Consider the following 6,996-nt stretch of genomic DNA (forward strand, 5'->3'; position numbering starts at 1 on the left):
GGAGAAATAACAACAAAGCGGTGGCAAATCTGCCCTGGCTGACCTGCAAACACACAACTGAGAAATACATGATATTACTGTTTGCCACTGGGATTTGGAGGTTGGTTGTTATTCAGCAACAGCTGACTAATACAGGATTCAAATCAGGTTCCTTTGATTTTGTCTCTTGGTGTTGTCCCACTAAGTCTTCACCTCTCATTCTTGTTCTCCCCCCAAAAACATTTTGGAGTATCCTGTTTCCAAAGGAACAGTGAGGAAGATGCTGGAAAAGAGGTTGAGAGATTGGTCCCCAAGAAATTACTACATACTAAGTTTGTGCTTCCCCTGAGGTTTCCCATTCTGATAGCTGGAGAAAGACAGATATTAACAATTCCAACCATTCACAGAGTGCTATGTAGTTCTTCTAAGAGATTTTGTCTCAGTATTGCATTTATACATCCCACAGTCCCAGAGGGTAGCCGGGGCTAGTGTTATTGAAACCATTCTGTAGTTGAGAAAAATGAAAGCTCAGAGAGATGAAATTAGTTGCTCAGATTACAAAGCTTAATTTAAACCCAGATCCCTTGGTTTCTAACCCTGGGCTCTTTCCACAACACCCTACTGCCTCTGAGTCTTGATAGAGGGCATCATCTGAGCACTTATACACGGTCCACATAGTGCCTGGGATTTGCATGCTGTGGAGCCAAAGGCTGAAGTGCAGCGCATGGGGCAGGGCACTTGGAAACTCAGCCCATCACCTCACTTCACTGATCATTCAGCTCAGCTTTCATTTTCCTACCAGCTTTCCTTGCTCCCTTGAGGTCCTTTTCCCCAGCCTCTAGCCACATCTGGTCAAGGTGGACATAGCACAATTCTTTTCTTTTTAACTTTTTTTTCCAACTATTTTTTTTTTAAATTTTTTGGGGGGAGGTAACTAGGCTTATTCATTCATTTATTATTTTTTTAATGGAGGTACTGGGGATTGAATCCAGGACCTCAGGCATGCTAAGCACACACTCCACCACTAAGCTATATCCTTTCCCTCCCATAGGGCAATTATTTTCAAAATGCCACAGCAACCAGAAACTGCTCTTTGCAAATAGCAAAAGCTATTTGTTACTTTCTGTTACATTTTCTGGTTGCAACAGAAAATAACAGGGCCATGAGGTAAAAAACCTGGGTTGAAGCCTGGCTTGGCCGTTTGATTTATGTCATGGGTGAGTCACATTCCACATCTGGGGTCCGTTTTCTCCTTCAATAAATGAGAATCGTTGTGTGATGACACCAGGACTGTTATAAACGTGCTGACACATCCTTGCCCTGGCTAACTCCACTCATCTTTCAGGTCTGCTACTTTCACTCTGCTTCCTCAAACAGACCTTCCCCTGAGGCCAAATTGTGTTCCTGCCCATATTCTTTTACTTCGTTTCCTTCATAGCATTCACTGCAATTTCTGTTTGTACAATTATTTCTTGATTTTCGTTCTTTATTGTGTATCTCTCCTGTTAGATCAGAAGCTCCCTGAAGAGAGGGGATATGTCCATTTTGGATACCCAGAGGCTAGCACAGTGCCTACTACATAGTAAAGCACTCAACAAATATTTGTGAATGAGTGAATCTGCACCCCCCCTCCTCTTCCCATCCCTCCCACCTACTCCCACCCAGCCACCCTCTCACCTCCCGGGGTGTTGTCAGGGATAATGAACTGTAAGCTGGCAATTCTTGGGCAGGGGTTGATGGTGCAGGCTCTTTTCTTCCTTCTCTTCTCAATTCCTACCACACTGGTTTCCTTGTCAGCCTGCGAATGTGCCAGTCTCATTCCTGCTTCGGGAATTTGCATTCAAGTTCTTTCTATCTGGAATATCCTCCCCAGACATCCAGTTGGCGTCATCCTTTGCTTCAGTCAGCTCTCTGCTTAAAAGCCACCTCTTCAGGGAGGTCTCTGCTGACTGCCACTTCTGAAGTGATTGCTCTCACCCTCCATCCTCTGTTAATGTCTTCCCCCGTCCCCATTTTTCTTCATAGCATTTCTCACTGCTTGATGTTAATTTTTACATTACTGGTTGACTTGTTTATCATCTGTCTCCTCCATGAGAAAATAAATCCTACAAGGTCAGAGATTTCCTCTTTATTCCCTTTATTCATTTGTATCTTTGCCACCCAGGCCAGTTCCTGGCACATAGTAAATGCTCGATGAATATTTATCAATTGAATGAATCAATGAAGATAAAAAGGAAGGCAAAGAAAACATCGTTTCTTCTTAAAATCAAAGTCCTGAATCCTCCAGGGTCAAAGAAAGGAGTAATTTCTAGGGAGAGGGCAGAGAGTACAGTGCCTGGTGGGGTCAGAAAACCTGAAGGGTCAGGGCAACTGTTTCAGAAAATCTCACTTCTCTCCAGAGTATCTTTGACCTGGGTAGCCAATCCCTGAAAGAGTTCCTGATTCAAGAGAAACAACACTCTCTACTCAGAGACCCAGCCACCCGCTGGAATGCCTGGCATCATCCGCCCTCCACAGAGAGGCGATTTGTAGAAACCACTGAGCACTGAGCACAGAACACAGAACACCAGTTCCTCAACCCACCGTGGTGTAAAGAAGTGGGAGGCTGGCATGGAAAGATGAAAGTTCCAGAGGGTTCCTAGCTCTGATCGTTCCAACTGACAAGACCAGCCACACCCCAGCTGTGTATTGAGTGGAGTTACTTCTTTATCTGAGCCTCAGTTTCCTTATCTGTAAAATGGGGGAAATACATGTACCTACATTCCCAGGGATGCTGGGATGATAAGATCATATAGGTGAAAGCTCTATGTAAACTGAAATGTCCAGTATAGTTTCTGCTGTGCACTGGGAAGAGGTCTGTGTGGAGTCAGACCGACCTGGGTTAGAGGTGGAGCTCTCATATACCACCACTCACTGGCAGAGTGGCCTTGGGTAAACAGTGTTCTTTCTCTCAGCCTCAGGCTCTTCATCTATTAAGTGGGACTGTTCATTTCACAAGCTTGTTTTAGAAAATAAATAAAGCCTAAATGAGATGGGAGGAGGGTATAGCTCAGTGGTAAAGTGCATGCTTAGCGTGCACTATGTATTGGGTTCAATCCCCAGTACCTCCATTAAAAATAAATAAGTAAGTAAATAAATAAATAAAATTACCCCCCCGAATAAATAAAAATATTAAATGAGATAATAGAAGGGTCTGACACATAGTAGGTGCCCAGCAAACATCCTTCCCCCCAAACAGAAGCACACACAGCGCTTAAAACACTGGAGGTAACAAAGGGTTCTCAGTCAGGAGGAAAAAACAAGCAGGCAATAAAGGAACTCTCTCCGGTTTCCCTTCTAAGAGAGTGACTAACTGGCCAGAGCCCAGGATGATCACCGAGGCAGAGGACAGGCAGCCAAAAGCTAGCCTCCCACATGGAGTTTCCAAAAAATGTGAGCGCAGAGTTGCATAACCTGTCCCTGAGACACGTGTCTCCCTGAAGCGTTTTTCAGCAAACATTCCCTGAAAAAGATCACGTGAGCGAGCCTAGGCTGTAGGGCAGCTGAGGGGAGGAAGAAGGGAGAAAGCAAGGGGGTTGGAGAACTCAGGGAAGGGAGGGTGGGGGTGAGGTGGAATGAGGAAAAGAAAGTGCCACATTCGCTGTGCTCCTACTACGTGCCAGGCACCGGGCTCACTCTGATATCTACTGAGATTCTTGCTGTAAATCTGAGAGAACAGCTGTTACCACTCCCACATTCCAAGGGGAGAAATAACAAAAATAATTAATATTGCTAATGTTTACATAACACTGACATATCCTACATATCCAGCAGTGAGGTAAGCACACATTTGATTCTCAGGACAGCCCATGACACGGGTACTCTCTGACCGCCAGAGGAGGAAACTGAGACTCAGAAATATACAGTAACTTCTCCAAGGTCACCCAGCAAGACATTAGTATTCAAAGACAAGCAGGTTCCCAAAGTCCTTAGCCCTCTACGAGGGCATTTCCCAAGGGACTTATGGTGCTGGATCTGGAAAATGACCCTGGCCAGAGTTGTCCTTATATGCCCACAGTGGGAGCCCAGCGTGGGAATGACGTAAATGACCAAGTGACCAGAGGCACTGCCCTCCTCTGCACTCAGAGGACAGTTTGTCCCAGCGTGTGGTTGTTTGTCATTCTGTCTCCGACCTAAAGTTTAAAATTTCATTCATAAGTTTGGGAACTACAAACTTGGCAGCGTGGGAAAGGTCCTTGGAGATCAGTTATTCTAGTCCAATCCCCACATATTACAAACGGGAGGGACAAAAACAAAAAACAAAAAACCCTGAGGTCCAAAGAGAGCCATGTGATATGGCAAGGTCACAGAGCAATTTTCTGTTAGGAGTTGGTTTGAGGTCAATTACAGATCATCTTGTTCTGTAATTACCCAATGTGGGTGTATGTACCTCTGAATCACTCAAGGAGCTCTTGAAATTTACACATCTCTGCACTCTGCTTCTGAGGATTCAGACTTCAGTTTGCAGCAAGTCTTGGGAATATGTACACGTTCCTCAAGTGATTCAGATGCATCTGGAAGTTGGAGTCCAATACCCATCTTTCGTTTTATAGTTTGGGATCCTAAGACCCAGCATGGGACTTGCCCAAGGTCACATGGCACGTCACTGGGTTCCTAGCACAGGCTTTGTGGTCTGAGCTCAAAGCTCATTCTTCTCTTCTAGGCTGCCGGTTGTCAAATTCTCAAAATGGGCCAAGAAGGCTGGGCAAGGAAGATTCTGTGGTTTTCCCCAGCTCTTAGTTTACTTCTTGTTCCCAAATTAAGACACAGGGTGGTGTCCATTTCTGGGGCTTGGAAAGGTAGGAATTCAAGAGCTGAAACTCTACAGGGAAAAGGAAACTGCAATAAGCTGTCCCGCAGGTCTGGGGGGGTTTCCCAAAGGCGAGCTCCAGGATCCAAGGATGACTCAGATGCTAGCTATCCTCTTGGCCCCAATGCCTCAGGCAATACCTGCGTTTTCCATTTTAGGAGAAAGGGGAGGGAACACTTCCCTCTTTGGGAGGAGATGGGGTAGAGAAGGCCCAGCTGTGACTTCAGGGGGTCTGACTCAGGAAAAGCCACACATCCCAGCACCTGGAAGGAAGAGGAAGCTGTCTGCCAAAAGTAAATTGAACCTCTCAAGCACTTTTCCTGAGCCTCTCCTCCAGCCACTCCTTCATCCTCCAGCCCAGAACTACTCGAGCCTAGGAATTCACTGCTCCTTTTTTACTTCCCACTATCCCACCATTTATTTCACTATCTCCTTCCTTCCTTCCTTCTTTCCTTCCTTTTTTTTTAAATTCTGGAATTGTATCTTGGTGTTTGGAGTCAGACATCCTGGGTTTGAATCCCAGCTCAGCTTCCTATGAGATCTCTGAACTAAGTAGAATCACATCCCCTCTCTGAGCCTCAGTTTCCTCACCTTTAAGAAATGTGTGGCAGTGGGTATAGTTCAGCAGTAGAGTGCATGCTTAGCATGCATGAGGTCCTGAGATCAATCCCCAGTACCTCCGTTTAAAAATAAATAAATAAATACAAAATAAATAAAAGGAGGGATGATATCTACCTTCTCAGATTGTGAGGATGAAACAAGATCACGTAGATACAATAAACAGATGTTTTCTCAGAAACATTAGATCCTGTGAGTCATCAATGGACCAGAGAGATTTGCTGAGCTGAACTGAGGGGCCTAAAAGAAAAGTTGAACTGGAAATCACCTCAGAAATTTTGAAGGCCTTAATGACTTCCAAACTGGAGAACAAGTGAGTTGTTTACAATATTTCCCAATGATAAGGGAAATCACATACTTACTCTTGATAGAGTCTCAAGTTTCTTTACTTTTGTCTGGAACTGTATCAACTCAAAGGTGAACATGGTTATCACATACTGTTTAGAAATTTTGATTGACAAGTTACATGGATTTTTGATAGTGTTTTTTTTTTTAATGGGAAGATAATTAGTGGAGGGCAAACTGAATGATGGAAAATGTTCATCTTGTCTAACTCCTCATTTTATAAACAGGGAAGCTGAGGTTTAAAGAAGGAAGTGTCTTGCTTGTCACACAACTGGAAGAGCAGGCTCTAAAACCTAGATTCTTTTACTGGAATTAGTTACTTCCCTTCCTTCCATTCCAGAGAAGGGGAACCTAGAATCAATGAAGTTGAGGAGTCTTGGTCGGCTGAGGCAGGAATGAAGTGACGCATCGATTTGCTGTTGCCCTTTCTCTATTCTTGACTCATTCAGCAAATATTTACTGACTGTCCACACTATTTCAACTCAGAAGAGAAGGCAGAGAGAAAACAGTTATGGCAGCAGGCAGAGTCAGGATCTGCTTCTAGGTAAGACTTCCAAATTATGAATATATAAATAAAAATGGACACATACATTACAAAACACCACTTAGTCAGCCTTCTAATATAGTTAGGTTGTGTGTGAGAGCAGGGACTGCCTCATTCGCACGTGTCCAGATCTGCCCGGCACTCAGCAGCCTCGAAATCAAGGCTGTGGTGTTGGAAACACCTGAATTCTAATTCTGACTGCCACCGACTCTATGTCTTTGAGACAGTATGTTGCTTTCCTTCTCTAGCCCTTAGCTTTATCATCTGTAAACCGGAAACTGACGGAAAATCATGTGTGGGATTGCTCACCGGTTCATTTCAAGTTATCCCAGACTAGGAAAAAGAAAACGCTGGGAATCTAGGCTGAAAACAGAGTCAACATGATCACCTCGTTAACTCCCAAACATCCTTCCTGCACTTTTGGCCACCTCTCTATCTTGTGCCCTAGCCACTCTCCTTTTCTTCAAGATTCCCCTCTAGAGGGCACGCAAGCTCTAGCGCTCTCATGCCTCACTTCCGTTCGCCTTCATTCTTCATTGTGCGCATGTGTGCACTTCGCTTCCGGGCTGTCCTACCCAGGTTTAAGTGGCTCCACCGAAGATTGCACCCACTACGCCTGCGCACTCTCAGCCCCGCCCTTCCACCTCTGTCCCCGGAATCA

The sequence above is a fragment of the Camelus ferus genome, chromosome 19, assembly GCF_009834535.1.
Source record: "Camelus ferus isolate YT-003-E chromosome 19, BCGSAC_Cfer_1.0, whole genome shotgun sequence".
In the NCBI taxonomy this organism is placed as follows: domain Eukaryota; kingdom Metazoa; phylum Chordata; class Mammalia; order Artiodactyla; family Camelidae; genus Camelus; species Camelus ferus.